Raw genomic sequence first — 17,674 nt, forward strand, 5'->3', positions numbered from 1 at the left:
GCGCCCTTGACATGGATTTGGGGAATATGGTTTCAGAATCAGGAATATTACAAGGAATTATCTGCCCAAATCATCTGAGACTAAACTCCAGAATTAGTCAAAAGGACAGGCTCAATCAGAGCCGGGGTTATTCTGTTGACTTGTTATCGCTGTGGCTAGGGGTGGTGGATCATAGCCTTGGCCATGCAAGAAAGTCACGTCACTATCTTGAGGAGACTTTTGATCCAATATGCCCTAATTGATGGAAACAAAAAAATTGTCAGACATCTTCAAAGGGCAGACGTTCAGCAGACAAAGGTTTGTCAGCCATAAAGCCAGTGGTGACAGCTAGCAGAACCAATGGCTAGGAAAGATATGGCGCAAAGAGGAAAGTATGGTGGCATCACTTGCCTTCTTGGGAAGCTATACAGTGGAGCTGGCCTTGCTGTATGGGTCTCACATGGATGCTCCCATTGGGGGCATGAATGCATCCTAGTTACATGAGAGCCTGATGTGTACTCTTTTGTATACATTTCCTAGACCGATATGTTCCCTTTGCTGACCAGTAGTCATCCAGCCTATATGTGAAGACCCTTAGTGTTAGATGTAGAGATGCCACCATGGCTGATAGCCCATTCTACTTTGGCTTCATTTTGATGATTAGGAAGTTTTCCATTATCCTGAGCCTAAGTTTTCAGCTAGGTGTCATCATGGATAGAATGCTGTGCCTAGAGTGACTCCTTATCATGAGTTCAAATCCAGTCTCAGATACTTAATAGCTATGTGACCCTAAGCAAGTTGTTTAACCCTGGTTGCCTCAGTTTCCTCATCTGTAAAATGAGCTGGGGAAGGCTATGACAAATCACTCCAGTATTTTTGCTAAGAAAACCGCCAAAAATGGTATGAGGAAGAATCAGACTACTGTAATGACTGAACAGCAACGGCAAGAGCACATAGCACAGTGGGAATGGATGGTAAAGAAAGAAAAGCCTGGAGTTTTGTAAAGAGGTTGGAGAAGATTTATTTTAGAAAAATTTTTAAACCTTTACCTTCTGTCTTGGAATCAATACTGTGTATTGGCTCCAAGGCAGAAGAATGGTAAGAGCTAGGCAATGGGGATCAAGTGACTTGCTCAGGGTCACCCAGCTGGGAAGTATCTGAGGCTAGATTTGAACCTAGGACCTCCTGTCTCTAGACCTGGCTCTCAATCCACTGAGTTACCCAGCTGCCCCCTTTGATAAGATTTTGGATCAAGGTACCTATTAGCAATTTCAGACAGACAATATTCTATCAAGTTATAACATTTGCCATTTGTAAACTTCAGAAATAAAATTTGTAGTTTGGAATTATTTGAGTATAGCATACTAAAATTCTTTCCTTGAAGGACTATTAGAAGAGTGTATCCCAATCATTGGAACCTCATGGGCTCCAAAAAGAAAAGTATGGGAATGTGAGACTGCCATCGTGAATCTTTGAAAATGAGCTAACTGAAAGCAGTTGGTTTTATAATTGGAGATGCTGGCAGCTAATGACTCTCGGGAAAATTGAGATTTTGAATGTTACCATTTATGATTGTAAATTCAGATTTGATTTGGTTGAAGCTTGTCCTGAGACTAAATTTTTATGTGCTATCATTTAAAGTGAGATGTGTTCTCCTATTAGTATAATCATGATAAATCAGAACTTAGTGTAAAAAACATTTGATATTTTGTACTGAGGTGATATGCTTGGAAACTGCATAGATCTGGAAAACCCAAGTTGAATTCCCGTCTCAGACATTCATTAACTATGTGACCTTGAGTGAGTCCTTTCACCTCTGTTTGCCTCAGTTTTTTCAAATATAAAATGGGATAATAATAGCACCTACCTCCCAGGATTGTTGTGAGGATGAAATGAGATAGTAATGGTAAAGCACAAAGCACAATACGTGGCGAGTGGTATGCGCTATATAAATATTAGCTATTATTATTTTTATTAAGTTTAATGACTCTAGCCTGGTTTTGAATGTGCATTGGTATAGAATGCCAACTTGATGTTTCCATATAAGAGGATTCAAAAATGTATTAAAATAAATTGATGGTATTTGGTAAAAAAAATTGTGTTGTGTTTTTAAAATACAAAATATGATTTAGTAGCAGTTAGGCTTCTAATTTTTCTTTATCGTGATTTTTTGGAAATTATTGTATAAGAATTCTGCTGTTAATTTGAAAAAGGATACCCAGGAGGTATTGCAATCTCATCATTAGAAGATTAATTTCTCTTTTAATCTGGATGCTATTAGATTATAAATTGAGTTGGTAAAGGATGTGGTCACAAAGATTAAAGCTGTTAAGTATTTATTTGGGTCTCTTCTGCTTTAAAATGGATGATAATAATAATGACTAGTGTTGGGGAGTGGGGAATGCCACAGACCTCTTATGTTGTCCTTGGCGCTTTCTCTTTGGGCAGGATCATAAGACTTTCTGAGCTCTGAGAGAAGATGCTGACATGTTGTGAAGCTGTAAAGGATACAAGTTTGCTTATAGTCAAGAGTGAGTTTCATCAGATAGATTGTTTTACCATTGTTTATGAGACCCGGATAGTATGTATTTGTGTACAACTTTATATGTAAAAAGAATATATAATCCATAATAGATGTATGTATATATATTTATATACAATAAATTGGTGAAGTGACTTGCCCAGGGTCACACAGCTAGGAAGTGGCTGAGTCCAGATTTGAACCTAGGACCTCCCATCTCTAGGCTTGGTTCTCAATCCACTGAGCTACCCAGCTGCCCCCAGTTTATTTGATTTTTAATGTTTTATCTTTATTTTATTTTAAAAACAAATTTCCACATATGGTTCCCAAAGTTATAGGATTTATTATTGCCTCCCTCCCTTCTTCCCTCCCCTCTCCTGGATCTGATAAGCAACTCAGTCTGAGTCGTACATGTATTATCACACATGTGTTAACACTTTAGAACCTCATCATGTGCTCCTTCTGTGATTTCCTCTGCTGGGAGGGGGGCACACTCTGTCCTTCTCCTTAGAAATCTGGGCCATTTTTCTTAGTAGACTGCAGGCTCCTTGAGGGCGGGAAGGTGCTATTCCTGCTTGTATCCCTTCTCTGGAGGGGGAGGGAGCCCAGTGTCTCCCTAATCCATGTTCCGAGTCCAGTCTTGTAAGAGAATGCTTAATCTGCTTTTTTCTCAGCTCCCAGGGCTCTCTTCATGCCTCAGCATACATAATTCTTCTTCCCTATTAATATGCACCTAGTGTGTAACTCCATGCTAATTGACTCAGACTTCCTTCTAATTAAGATTTAATGTGCCCCTTGATGGACAGCACAGGGGTGAGGGTGAGAGGAGGTCTTGGATATTTTGCCTGATCCCTTCCCCAGAGCTCCCAGTGGGGCTGGAAGACCAGGGAGAGGTTACGGAGGGGCAGCTCTCTGGGAGGTAGGAGGGGGCTTGCATCTTGTCTCTTTGTCCTTCTCCTTCCAGCTCTTGGACGAAGAAAGCCCTCCTCTGGCGTGTAGCCTGATGGCCAACAAATACTCTGCTTGCATACTAGTTTTCACTTTATTTTATTTGTAGGTGTTTTCTGGGGTTTGGTTTTATCGAAGTCTCCTCTCACAACAGACCAATATGGAGGAAACCCTCCAAAGAAACAAACAAAACCAAACGCTCTTCTTGAAGAAAAATGGCCGGCGACTGAGACTGGGGGGGTTACAGACAGGCTCTGGGAGGTTGGGAGGTGTGTGGGAAGGGGGGGGGGGCGGGACACAAATAGGGGAAGGATGAAGGATGAAGAATCTCCTTCCTTGGAGGTCCATGAAGGAGAAATCCCAGGAGGACGGGCCCCAGAGCCACCGTCTAACAGGGCAGTGGAAAAGACTGGGAAAGCTTGCCCTTCCTCTCCCCTTAATAGAGCTATTTGTGTTTCCATGTATATTCTGAGTAATTGTAAACTCGTGATGGGAAATGCAGCTGCTTCTGTGTCAACAGAGAAATCCTTTTTTTTTTTTCTCTAAGAGAGGTAACTTGATTCAAGTCAAGCCTTTGTCATTCACTAACTAGATGACACTGAAATCACCTGACCTCAGTTTCCTCATTTATAAGTTGGCCTCAATGATAGCTATGTTTCTGAGTGCTAGTGTCAAAGCCAGGGCTCCTGACACAGGTCTTGTACTTCTCCCGCTGTACTATATTGTACTTCTGGCTGAGAACAGTCAATTTGGAGTCAGAGCACCTACATTCAAATCCTGATGCTGCCATTTGGGAGGTGTGTGATTTGGGATAAATTAATTTATCTCTTTAGGCTTTGGTTTTCCTCCTGTAAAATAAGGGGAGTTGTTTAACTAGATGACCTCTAAAATATTTTCCATCTTTAAAGCAATAAGCTTTTCATCTATTTTAGTGAGTTGGGGCTCAGGCTAGAGATTGAAATCTCCTCCTGTTTTAATTGAATTGAGAACAGGTGACCCAAAAAGTAGGATTATGGGACAGATAAAACCCATGAATCTAGAATTAGGCCATATCTAGTAGAGAGGCTCAAGGGCTAAGAGCAGAGGACACAGGCTGGTGGATACCACGGAGAGGACCCTGAGAAAGCAGGTCTCAGAACATTGATCCCATAAAGAAGGTAGTTCCTAGGAAGGGAAACTGAATTTTATTTATTTAGATTAGGTGATCTGGCTAAACTTTGTTATTTAGTCCTTTTGTAAGAGTGTTCAACTCTTCAAAACTCCTTTTGGGATTTTCTTAGAGATAATTTTGTGGTTTGCCATTTCCTTCTCCAGCTCATTTTACAGATGAAGAAACTGAGGCAAACAGGCTTAAGTGTCATGTCCAGGGTCATACAGCCAGATCTGGACTCATAAAGATGAGTCTTTCTGACTCTAGATCCCAGTGCTCTGTCCACTGTTCTACCTTGTTGTCTCTCAGGCTAAAATAGGTACCCAATTAGAATAACCTAGGTTTCATTATATCAATATATAGGATCATATATTTAAATCTGTAAAGAGTCTTAGAAATTTAGTCCTGCCTCCCCAGCTGTCTCCATTTTGTAGATAAAGAATTTGATGCTCGGAAAGGTTATAAGATTTGGCTAGAGATCATATGCATATGTAGGGTTTTATTCCAGAATTCCAATTCAGGTTCTCAATTTTTAAGTTATTATTCATTGCTACACTGTGGTTCATTTTCCTTCCCTCCTCTCTCTGTCTCTCCCTCCCTTCCTTCCTTCTTATGTTCTGTCTTAGGATCAAATCAAAGTATTGGTTCCAAGGCAGAAGAGTGACAAGGGCTAGGGATCTGGGGTTAAGTGACTTGCCCAGGATCACACAGCTAGGAAGTATCCAAGGTCAGATTTGAACCCAGGACCTCTCATCTCTAGGTCTGACACTCTACCCACTGAGCCACCTCTCTGCATGCCCCTTTCCTTCCAGAAGGTTTAACTCAGGATTTTGGGACTTTTTTTCCTTAAAGGAGAACAAATACTTCTAAATTTCCTATGCTAGGGTGAGGGTGAGGGGCAGTTTCCAACTTGGTGTAATGCTCTCATTACCTTGCCCTGGTTCTGCCTCTAATTCACCAACTACTATCCTAGAATCCCAGGCCTTCTGATAGTCCTAACCAGTGAACCCTCGTTCTTGGAAACCCTCCACCATCTGATTTGTTTTCTGCTATTTCAGAGCTGCTGAATATCAAAGGAGAAAGTCAGGAAATGTCAGCTCTGAAATGGAGCTCGCTACAGATTCACAGAACATAACCTCCACTGGACCCTCAATGCTGTCTGACAATCCTTCTTCTCTGCCTTTATTGGCACTCTATCACAGAGCTCACATCAACTGTTCCAAGCCCTTTCATTCATTCTTTCACCACCGACTATCTTCCTATCATCAGTACTTGGAGCTGAAGTCCTAGCATCAGAGCTCAAAGAAAGGACTGAGCCCATCCCATGTGACTTCTTTTTAGCTCCTTTCTTCCATAGCATCCCAGGCAGCCATAGAAGGGTTATTCCTCATATGTGGGATGTGGCTAATTCTCCATCCTTTGCCCTCTTAGTGCCCACTTGCAAGCATGAAGTTCACAATTTTATAGTGGAAAATTCAATTAAATGGAGGAAAATGAAATATGAACCATTGAAGGGGCAACCAAAGCTGTCTGAAAATGGCCAGAATCACTTAGAGTCCCTAGTAAAAGGATTCCTCTGGTAGATGTTTCCTTCCTAGGCCCATACAACACAAGTTTTCTTCTTGAAGGCTGAGGGCTAGGAAAACATTTCTAAATTCTAACCCTAATTTTAAATTTAAATTCATTTCTTCCTTTTCTTTCTTTCTTCCTTTTCTTTCTTCCCTTTCTTTCTTTCTTTCTTTCTTTCTTTCTTTCTTTCTTTCTTTCTTTCTTTCTTTCTTTCTTTCTTTCTTTCTTTCTTTCTTTCTTTCTTTCTTTCTTTCTTTCTTTCTTTCTTTCTTTCTTTCTTTCTTTCTTTCTTTCTTTCTCCTTCCTTCCTTCCTTCCTTCCTTCCTTCCTTCCTTCCTTCCTTCCTTCCTTCCTTCCTTCCTTCCTTCCTTCCTTCTTTCCTTCTTTCCTTCCTTCCTTCCTTCCTTCCTTCCTTCCTTCCTTCCTTCCTTCCTTCCTTCCTTCCTTCCTTCCTTCCTTCCTTCCTTCCTTCCTTCCTTCCTTCCTTCCTTCCTTTCTTTCATCCTTTCTCTCTCTCTTTCTTTCTTTCGTCCTTCCTTTCTCTCTCTCTTTTCTTTTCTTTTCTTTTCCTCTACCTCATTTCCTGCTGACCTTCATGGGTTTACAATAAATGGTACATCAGTTTCTGGCTCCCAAAATTTTCATGAGGAGTCTTTGTATGTTGTTCTTGTTTTGTAAACCCTTACTTTCCATTTTAGTAACAACTCTAAGTCAGAAGGGCAAGGGCTAGGAAAAAGGAATTAAGTGGCTTTCCCAGGGTCACACAACAAGAAAGTGTCTGAGACCATATTTGAACCTAGGGCCTCCCAACTACAGACCTGGCACCCTATCCACTGTGCCGTCTATCAGCCCTTTTATCAATCTTCGAATCCCTCAGTGCCCCTCAGCCCGGTACAAGATGAGAGTTTACAAACAAACAAACAAAAATGGCCAAAACCAAACCACTCACAACTCCTCTAGCCTCAAACCCGTTAAACCTCTATGTTCTCTTCAGACACACTCTTCCCTCTGGAGTTTCTTCTCTATCCACCTTGTTCAGCCTCATTTCTAGGTGCTGGCACCATTTGTAGCCTTGTACAGCCCTGGGGGGTGGCAGGAGACATTTTATTTCCTCAGTTACTCCAGTGGCAAAGGCTGGGGGAAGAGGCAACTCTCTCCACACAGGATCATAGTACTCAGTTATCTTTGCTTGTGTCACATTCCTTACTAGACCTGAAGCCTTATGAAGAGCAGGGATCCCATTTGATCTAAATTTTATATCTTCTATATTTTATATGGTCTATATTTTAAATCTTGTTTGTTGAATGGATAGATATTACCAGGATGCCTGCATTTGCAAAACTGGAAGTGCTATATAAATGTTAGCTATTATTATTATTATCCTCATCATCCCATTAGATGCATTAGATGTATGTGAAGATGAACTGCAGTAACGAAGCTCATAGCCCATCCCTGACTGGCTATCTCTTTTTTTTTTAATAATATTTTATTTGATCATTTCCAAGCATTATTCATTAAAGACATTAAAGACATTCCTCCCCGCCACCCCCCATAGCCGACGCGTGATTCCACTGGGTGTCACATGTGTTCTTGATTCGAATCCATTTCTATGTTGTCAATATTTGCATTAGAGTTTCCTTTAGAGAATCTCTTCTGTCATGTCCCCTCAACCGCTGTTGTCAGGCAGTTGCTTTTCCTCAGTATTTCCACTCCCATAGTTTATCCTTTGCTTATGCATAGTGTTTTTTCTCCTAGATCCCTGCAGATTGTTCCGGGCCATTACACCACCACCAATGGAGAAGTCCATTACATTCGATTATACCACAGTGTATTAATCTCTGTGTACAATGTTCTCCTGGTTCTGCTCCTCTCGCTCTGCATCACTTCCTAGAGGTCGTTCCAGTCTTCATGGAATTCCTCCACTTTATTATTCCTTTTAGCACAATAGTATTCCATCACCAACATATACCACAATTTGCTCAGCCATTCCCCAATTGATGGGCATCCCCTCGCTTTCCTGACTGGCTATCTCTTATCTGGGTTCCCCACATGGTGTCTACTCCTTGTGTTGGGGGACTTCCTCCATTTCTCTCTCCCTTTTTTATTGTTGCAAAACCCTTACTTTCTGTTTTAGTAACAACTCTAAGACAGAAGGGCAAGGGCTAGACAAATTGGGAACTTGCTGGGGGTCACACAGTTAGGAAGTGTCTGAGACTAGATTTGAACTCAGATCTTCCCAACTCTAAGCCTGGTGCTCTGTCCACTGTGTCATCTAGCTGCCTCCTCCATTTCTCTTGACCTAGAGAAGATGTCTCTCCTTCTTATCGCAAGACCTGCCTCTTTTCTTTTTTAATGAAACATTTCCTTGCTGACTTCTTTTACACCAGGTCTTTGTAATTCCCTTCTTTTAAAATTAAAATTAAAATTTTATAACCTTTACTTTCTGTTTTGGAATCAATATTGTGTATTTGTTCCAAGGCAGAAGAGAGGTAAAGGCTAGGCAATGGGAGTTAAATGACTTGCTCAGGGTCATACAGCTAGGAATGTAAACCTCAAAATTTCTCAGACTTATGAATGTTAGGGGTTTCCCCCATTGGGGAATCTTCTACTTTAAAAAATTCCCTAGCAGATGGTGAGAACTCTACTTGAGTGTGGGGGCTCCTAGCTATGGGAGTGTCCCTGCTCCACCCTACTTAAGACTGCTTTAGGACAGAAAACTGTTGGCTAAACAATGAAAGTACTTTGATCCATGCTTATGGAAGGGACAGGAAGTTCTTTGAGTCATGACTGTTTTAGAATTGATACAATGGGATACTAAGTACCTATAAAGGTGGGGCAACTTGTAAACTACTTAAACCTAAAAGGGTGATAACTTATTCAGAGTTTTTTTCTTAATGAAATTTGACGACACAGCAGCATTTTTTCCTGACTTACTAAAGAGATTAAAAATACTCACCTGTGAATTCAAAATGGGTGGTCCTTTAGAAACATCTACAGTGATTGGTAGATGTAAGGACTTAGGGGAGGTGACAGAGGAAATTTTGCCCTTAAAAATAAGAGCTTGGATCTCATTCAGGGATCTCAATTTCTGACTCTCATTCTGAAGGAGAGCTCCTTGAGGAGCTCCTCTGAGGGGCTCTGTCCCTCTGGGGTAGGAGCTCTGGAGGCTCTTGAGAGAGGCCCTTTGAGACAATCTCTGGCTGGAAGACTCTTCGAGGAAGGATGCTGGCCTGGTGTCACTAGTATCCTTGTTTAGTCAGACCTTGTGGTGAGTGTTAAAAAACTGACTGATTTCTCTTTTAAGACTCAGGTCTAGGCCATATTGGCTTGAGGCCCTTCATGCTTATTCCTTTCTTACTCTCTCTCTCTCTTTCTTTGATTACTCATTGTATTGTTCATTAAAATTTCTATAAAACCCAATTGACTTGGGTATTTGAATAATTGGGAATATTTCCCTGGCGACCACCTTATATTTGATTTTAAACCCAAGACACTGTAGTGAAACATATTTCTGCGGTCAAATTTACTCACCCTCTCTTATATCTATCACAATTTATATCTTCCACTATTTTAATCACTACAGTTTAAGACCTCAACCATTTTAAATCTCACAGGAAGTGTCTAAGGCTACATTTGAACTCAGACCTCCCATCTCTAGGCCTGGTTCTCAATCCACTGAGCTACCCAACTGCCCCCTGTGATTCCCTGTTTTAATGGGGCAGCAAATAGATCTGTGTCCCAATGAGTGTGGATGTAGAGAGCTAATAGGATTCTGTTCAAGAAGCAACATGAGTGGGGAAAGCCTTGAACGGATAGAACAAAGTCTTGAGTTCTGATCCTGGATCAGCTTTGCTATGCTGTGTGAAATGGAGCAGGCCACTTTGCTGTTGCCCTGGACCTCAGTGCTTTCATTTATAACTTGAGGAGGCCACCGAATGTCTCATCTCGCTGCACCTGGGTAATGTGGAGTAGAAAAGAGCTCAAAGATGTAGAAATTTGATGGAATAAAATTGCTACAGAAAACCAGTATCTTATTCGCTGTAATAGGGAAAAGGATGACAATAGCATTCCTTTCCAGCTTCCAAATGTCCCAAGCTGCCATGCAGGTGCCTCCGTGAGTGGACCTGGCCGCCCCTTCTGGATGGATCCTTCTCTCCCTTCCTCCCCACCCCAGAACAATCTCTCTTCCTTTCAGAAAGTCCCCAGACTAGTGAGCTGCTGTTTATCAGCTGCAGGAAAAAAGATGCTGTTGGGGAGATTTTTGTCTTGCTAAGGCATTCCATGGGGAATGGCCAATTAGAGCCCAACTCGGTGAGATGCATCACTGTCAGCCTTGCTAGGTCCTACCTGGCTCTCCATCAAGCCTGCCTGCCTGCCTGCATCCTTTCTTGGACTGGAACAGTTTCATGCGGGAGAAGGGAAGGGGGATGGAGAAGGAGGCAGTTCTATTTGGGACCTAGGAACTCTCTTTTATCCAGGGCCATGGGAACTGGGCTGAGGGAGACCCTGGGTAATTGAGATCCACAGACTTAATCTAAGCAAGGTTTTTTTTTTCCTGTTAGCTTAAAAGAAGCAATTTAAAATTTGTCCTTTCTTTTCTTTTCCTTTTAAGCTAAATATTTGGATTCTGCCACTTAACTACTTGGGTAGTGGTAGGGGCTGGACAGGTCACTTAATCCCTTTGGCCTCTAGTCTACTCATATGTAAAATGGGGATAATACCCAAATACTCATATGCATGACGCTGAGCAAGTCATTTAATCTGTCTGTCTCATGTATAAAATGAGGATAATAATAAAACCTACTAATAGGGCTAGTGTAAGGACCAAATGAGTTTATGCATATATAGATGTATATAAAACATATTTTGCAAACCTTAAATGCTATATGAATGTTAGCTATTATTATTATTATATACCTACAATCTTGGGTGGCTTTTATCCATGTCCCCCCATAAGATGTCTACTCATTGTCTTGGGGGATGTCCTCCATTTCTCTTGGCATAGGGCAGATGTCTCATTCTTTTTCCAAGACCTGCCTATTTTTTTTTCAGCTAGACATTTCCTTGATGACTTCCTTCACACTAGTTCTTTATAATTCTTGATTAGTAAGCTGTGTGACCCTGGACAAGTCACTTAACCCTCATTGCCTAGCTCTTACCACCCTTCTGCCTTAGTATTGACTCCAAGACAGAAGGTTGTAAAAATAAATTTGCAAGCTAAAAAATAAAATATTTAGATGGAAAAACTGTTCCAATATAGGTTCAAAACTTTAAAAAAACTGTTTAACTTGTCAATCAGGTTCAAACTATTCAGACACTTTTGATAGAGGTAATCAAAAGTATCCTCAGTGATGGTTTAAAAAAAATCTTGATTTGTAATGGGGCAGCTAGGTGGTGTAGTGGAAATAGTTCTGAGCCTGGTGTTAGGAAGACCTGAGTTCAAATTTGACTTCAGACACTTATTAGCTGTGTGACCCTGGGCAAGTCTCTTAAACTTGTTTGCCTCAGTTCCTCATCTGTAAAATGGAAAAATATGGAGAAGGAAATGGCAAACCACTCCATTTTTTTTTTTGCCAAGAAAACCCCAAATAGGGTCATGAAGATTCAGACACGACTGAACAGCAACAATTTGTAATGAGGGATGTGCTAAATGGGGATGATAATATCCATAATACAAAGGGAAGCGTACTTAGAGCTCTAGAACCTTGGCTCTGGTGTCAGTGGCCTTGGGTTAGACCCTATTGTCTTCATGCCTGACTGGCACTTCACCATTCTGGGTCTTGGTTTCCCCAACACTACAATGAAGAGGTCGGACAGTAGTAGATGGCATCTGAGATGCCTTCAAGCTCTTTGTCCATGGTGTCTCACTGGGTTGTTGTGAGGAGATAAATTGGTGATGTTGAATGTGTTAGGCAAACAGCATTATTATCGTTATTGTTATTCTCCCCTCTCTGGGAGATGTTGATGGAGCCAACAATATCTTATACATATCTTCCTTTAAGGTTTGCAAAAGTGCTTTCCCCACAAGAGCTCTATAAAGTAGGTTAGAATGAAATCCTAGTTTTGTAGATGAGGATCAGAGCAGCTAATTACTTGCCCAGGGGCGCAAACCTAACAAGAATCTGAAGCTGGTCCTTCTCCTGCCTCCAAGCCCAGGGCTCGTTGCACTGTCCCATGCTGTTGGACAGGAAAATAACCAGGAGGTGAGTTGAAGCTACCTGGCATCCATCAGCTGCTGGACAGGGGAAGTGGCCAGTGCCTCTTATGGGCATACTCTTTAGCCTAAAGATAAGCCTTTCTTCTCTAGGCTTTTTGATTATGAATCCCAGCAAAACCCCAATCTTCCTGGGGAAGAGGGCCTGCCTTCCCTATTTTTTGTGAGTGGATCCTTTCCTCCCACGCTCCCTTCTTTCTTTCATCCTGGATGCTTATTCAACAGAACTTTTCCTCCTTGCAGGTGGAGGGTCTTGGCTAGGCTTCTTTCCTTTCTTCCCTCTCTTCTGTGCCCCCACCTTTCTGCAAGCTGCTGATGACATCAATTCTGCCAGCAGCAGGAGCTATAATTTGGGGGGCGGCCCTCCCCTGGCGTTTGTTTTACTCATTTCCTTGAAAACCCTCATTTTCACTGTTACCACCCAGGCCAGCTGGAGGGCATGACTCATCCGGAGGTTGATCGAGTTCAGATTAGAAATGGAGACCTTGAGAAGGAAGCATCTGGAAGGAGAGGGGCAAAGGACCTGCTGAGCTGGGCCAGAAACCCTAGGATCCAGGTTTCTTTTTCCTCTGATGAAATGCCAGAGGGTCCTGGAGAAGCCCTTCATTCTAAAGGGCAGCTCCATTCACCTTCTGCTTTCTGGGGGGTATTGGGAGATGGAAGGACACAATGAGATGGCTTCTGCCCCAACCTAAGGTACAGGAGATCAAGCCCCCTCCTTTTGGGCTCCACATTTCCATCCCCATGCTGGTGGCTAGGCAGGCACCACACCTACCACTCACGTAGGCAATCATGGCAGAGAAGGAAATAGATGGTAACTCAGCAAAAGACCTTAAGCTCCTATCTGAAGCTGAATTTTCAATTCCCAGCATCACAGGAGAAAGGATGTAAGTCTGATCTTCCCTCCCTCCCTTGGCTATATGTTTTGTTACTTTTCTTCCAAGCCTTCCCTTGAGGTTCATCTTAACCTAGTTTCACCTGAATTAAAAATTGGTGTGCAGAAGAGCCCAGGCAAATTTACTTGGTTGGGGCTCACGCTCTGCTCTGTCCCCCCAACCCTCGGCATCACTTTCTCCTCTCCCCAACTATCTCCTCTCCCCAGAATAGGTTTTGCTCATGAGAATTGTTAGTGTCCATCCCTCCCATTCCCCCAAGTCACTGTGCATTTATTTTGGTCGTATCTCTCATTTACGAATGGGTAAATTCATTTCCCCCTAGAACAGCAGAAGCTTCTTTAGCTAAAGGGCTCTCTCACATTTGCATTAGTATCTTTGCTAGCACAGGCACATGTTGTTGCCATCGTCATTTTTCAGTTGTGCCTGACTCTTTATTACCCCATTTGGGGTTTTTTATTGGCAGAGATACTGGAATGGTGTGCCATTTCCTTCTCCAGCTCATTGTACAGATGAGGAAACTGAGGCAAATAAGGTTAAAGATTTGCTCAGAGTCACACAGTCACTAAGTGTCTGAGATTAGATTTGAACTCAGGTCTTCCTGATTCCTGGCCCAGCACTCTATCCACTGGGACACACAGCTGACCCACGGATACATAGTGGTCACCTAGTAAATGATGGTTGTTTAATGATTTTTTTAAGCCTTTACCTTCTGTCTTAGAATCAATACTATGTGTTGCTCCAAGGCAGAAGAGCAGTAAGGGCTAGACAGTGGGAGTTAAGTGATTTGCCCAGGATCACGCACCAGATCTGAACTCGTCGCCTACCGAGACACCCTGCTTCCCCCTGTTGAATGGTCTTCTAATAGAAAATCCAATAGAATACACAATTTCTGCAGAAGCCCCTCTACTCCCAGTCTTTCCTTTTCCTCTCATAATAACAATTGGCATTTATGTATTCCTTTCAAGGTTGCCAAGTGCTTTGCATACATTAGGAATCTGAAACCACATCATGATGCCATGAAGAAACAATAGCAGGTATTATTAGCTTCATATGAAGAAATAGAATCTCCAAGAAATTAAGTGACTCGTCCATGGTCATTCAGTTAGTGAACATTGGCGCAGGATTTGAACCCAGGATTTATAGCAGGGTATATAAATAATATAGGGAGGAATCAGTGAAAAAGGGAAGTCTAAGTCTCTCCTCCCAGACAGAGAGGAAATAGGTCTCTTGCATTTTTTCATTGCCCATGTTAAGTTTATTTCTATCCAAATAGATTCCACTTCCCTGACCACTCAGTTTCTGTCTCCAGTTAGGGCAGCTGACTTCTCTGGAGTGGGGGCTGGGAGTCCATTAGAATGTAGCCTTCTGGGTCTCCTTAGACCTCAAATAGCACTTAAAAGACGTATAACTCTGAATAGAGCAGTCCTATGGTATCCAGAGTCCATCTAGTCCAACCCTCTCATTTTATAGATGAGGAACCTGAGGTCCAGGCAGTTTAAGGACTTTACCCTAGTCCACTAGGGTAGTAAATACATACCTGGAATTCAAAGCCAGGACCTCTGTCTTCAAGCTCAATGTTCTTTCCATTGGGCAATGCTTATAGTTATCTATGTGGGTGTCCTAGCCCCTACTAGCGTATAAGCATTTTGAGGTCAGGAACTAGGTTATAGCTATGCTCCCTATGAAGAAAAAAATGTCGAACATTAGACTTGTCCAACTACAGCTTGGAGCCTAACCAGGTTATCAAAGTAGGCAGACTTTTTCATTTTTGGTTTTGTATCCTCAGTGCTTGGTACGTTGCCTTACAGAGAGCAGACACCGAAGAACCGCCATTTAAATTGACCTGAGTTGTTCTTCCTCGTGTGGTTTTGTCCATGGACACTAAAGGAAGGAAGTTCGCTGTCTTCAGAAGTGTTGAAACTGAGGCTGGAGGACCCACCACTTGCCAGGGATTATATAGAGAGGAATCCTAGACTGGGTCGGAGTTTGGACTAGGGGACCCATAAGATCCTTTCTTCTCCTAAAAGTTCCAGGTCCTCATTTCCCCCCACTAGATGGCAAGCTCTCTGAGGTCAAGGACTATGTCATTCTCTTTTCTGTTCTTAGCACAGTGCTTTGTACACAGTAGATAGCTAATAAATATTTTTTGGTTGAAGGACAAAAGGGAATACACATTTGTTAAGCATCTACTATACACCAGGCACTGAGCTAAACCCTTTACAAATATTATCTCATTTGATCCTCACAACAACCCTGGGAGGTAGGTTATTATTAGGATTATTTTATTATAACATAATGTTTATATCATGATAGAATAGATATGATTATATTATTATTATCCTCATTTTTGTTGTTGAGGAAACTGAGGTAAGCACAGGTTAAGTAACCTGCCCAGGGTCATACACCTGGTATCTGAGGTTGGATTTGAACTCAGATCTTTCTGACTTCAAGTCCAGTGGTCCACTATTATATTTCTTAAAGAATTGCTGGGCACTGAGTAGGAACTTGATAAACATTTTCTCACTGTGATTCTATTCAATCAATCAATGAGCATTTATTGGACACCTACGTCCCAGGCACTGGGGAGACAAAGCACAATGGATTGGTTCTTGCTTTTAAGGAGTTTATGTTTTGTTGATTAATGATATAATATAGTTGAGGAATATGGATAGATTACTATTATATGTATATATTTTAAAAATTAAATAAAAAAACTTTTACCTTCTGTCTTAGAATCAATACTGTGTATTAGTTCTGAGGCAGAAGAGAGGTAAGGGCTGGGAAATAGGAGTTAAGTGACTTGCCCAAGGTCACACAGCTAGGAAATGTCTGAAGCCAAATTTGAACCCCAAACCTCCCATTTTGGGGCTTTGCTTTCAATTCACTGAGCTACTTCACAGCCCCCAATAGATGGCTGTAATAGATACCTCTTTCTCTAGTTGTGACCTGGTGTGCATATGTTGATCAGAATTCATAAGTTCAAGGGAGTAATACGTTTTGTTAAATCCTGCAGACCACTTAAAGTTCTATACCGATGTCTCTGACATCATTATGTAGAGAAGATTTTAAGTTTTCTGAAATAATTTCAGTAGAACTTAGATTCTGACGAGTCCTACAAAGACAGAAAGGTTTTGAATATGCTTCAAGAATGTTATTGTGGCTCTGTTACCCAAGAATTACCCTAGCTAAATGTAACTGGAGCCATGTCTGGTTGTATACAAAGCTGTCCTTTCCACTTCTGGCTGGCCACATGTACATGACTCAACACTGAGGGGGTTGGCACTTTGAGATGACCAGGGAGTTACCTTATTAGCCAATGGGTAGGAAGAGCTGATGGCTTGGTGACTATTTAAAGGGAAGTGACATCATCCTCAGGACTCTCTTCTCTTCTGACTTCATATCATGTCAGGACTATTTTACACACTTTCCTGCAGGGTAGGAAAAGATGGCTTGCCTTACTCTCTCACTTCAGTTTCCATGTGTCTATAAACACATGGTGTCTAAAGCAAATGTCCTGCTTAGGCAAGTCTGAGTCTGGATTATAGGCTGCCTCTTTTGTGTTTGTTTTTTCTTAATCTTAAGTAAATAAGGATCTGTCTCAGGATGGATCTATCCAGGGTAGTTGGGTGGCTCAGTGGATAGAGAACTAGGTTAAATTTGGCCTCAAACAATTCCTAACTGTGTGATCCTGGGCAAGTCACTTACCCTCCATTGCTTAGCCTTTTCTACTCTTCTGCTTTGAAACCAATACTCAGTATTGATTTTTAAGAGAGAAGATAAGGGTCTTTAAAAAAATGGATTTATCCAGACTTGGGACTGACCTTGTATGTTCAATATATCTGGAGGTCCTTGATTTTTTTTGGGGGGGGTCAAAGTGACTGGTAGCAAAAGGAAGGAGTTTTGAGAAACTACTCGTGTTCTTAAAGGAGACAACTACCAGTGAGAGGATTGACCCAAGTCTGGCTCATTTTGCCAGATGACTTAAACTAGGAGTTGTTTGGGCAGTGCCGAGCTAGTGTGAAATCTGGAATGCCTAATTAATAGATCCACAAGGTACTTTATGTTCCCATAAGGTTTTAATGAGGACTAGCCTCCCAAGAGAATGTAAATGTAAATAATAAATTGTTATTGAGTCCTGTTTTAAGTCATTCTGCCAATGTTTGCCTTCAATACTTTCGGCATTTCTTTTGTGTGTGGGAAATAAATATCTGTCCCATACCTGATGCAAATTACTCCATACTTCTCACTTTGGGGAGACCCTAGAAGAGGAGCCACAAAGTCAGAACTTTAAACAATTCGTCCTTAGGGAGCTAGGGTGGGGATTTAACAAGTCAAATAGTATGATAAGAAGGAGCCCTTTTCCTTGAGTTCACATTCCTGCATGATTAAACCTAGTT

Source organism: Monodelphis domestica, chromosome 2 (genome assembly GCF_027887165.1).
Source record: "Monodelphis domestica isolate mMonDom1 chromosome 2, mMonDom1.pri, whole genome shotgun sequence".
Taxonomy (NCBI): Eukaryota; Metazoa; Chordata; class Mammalia; order Didelphimorphia; family Didelphidae; genus Monodelphis; species Monodelphis domestica.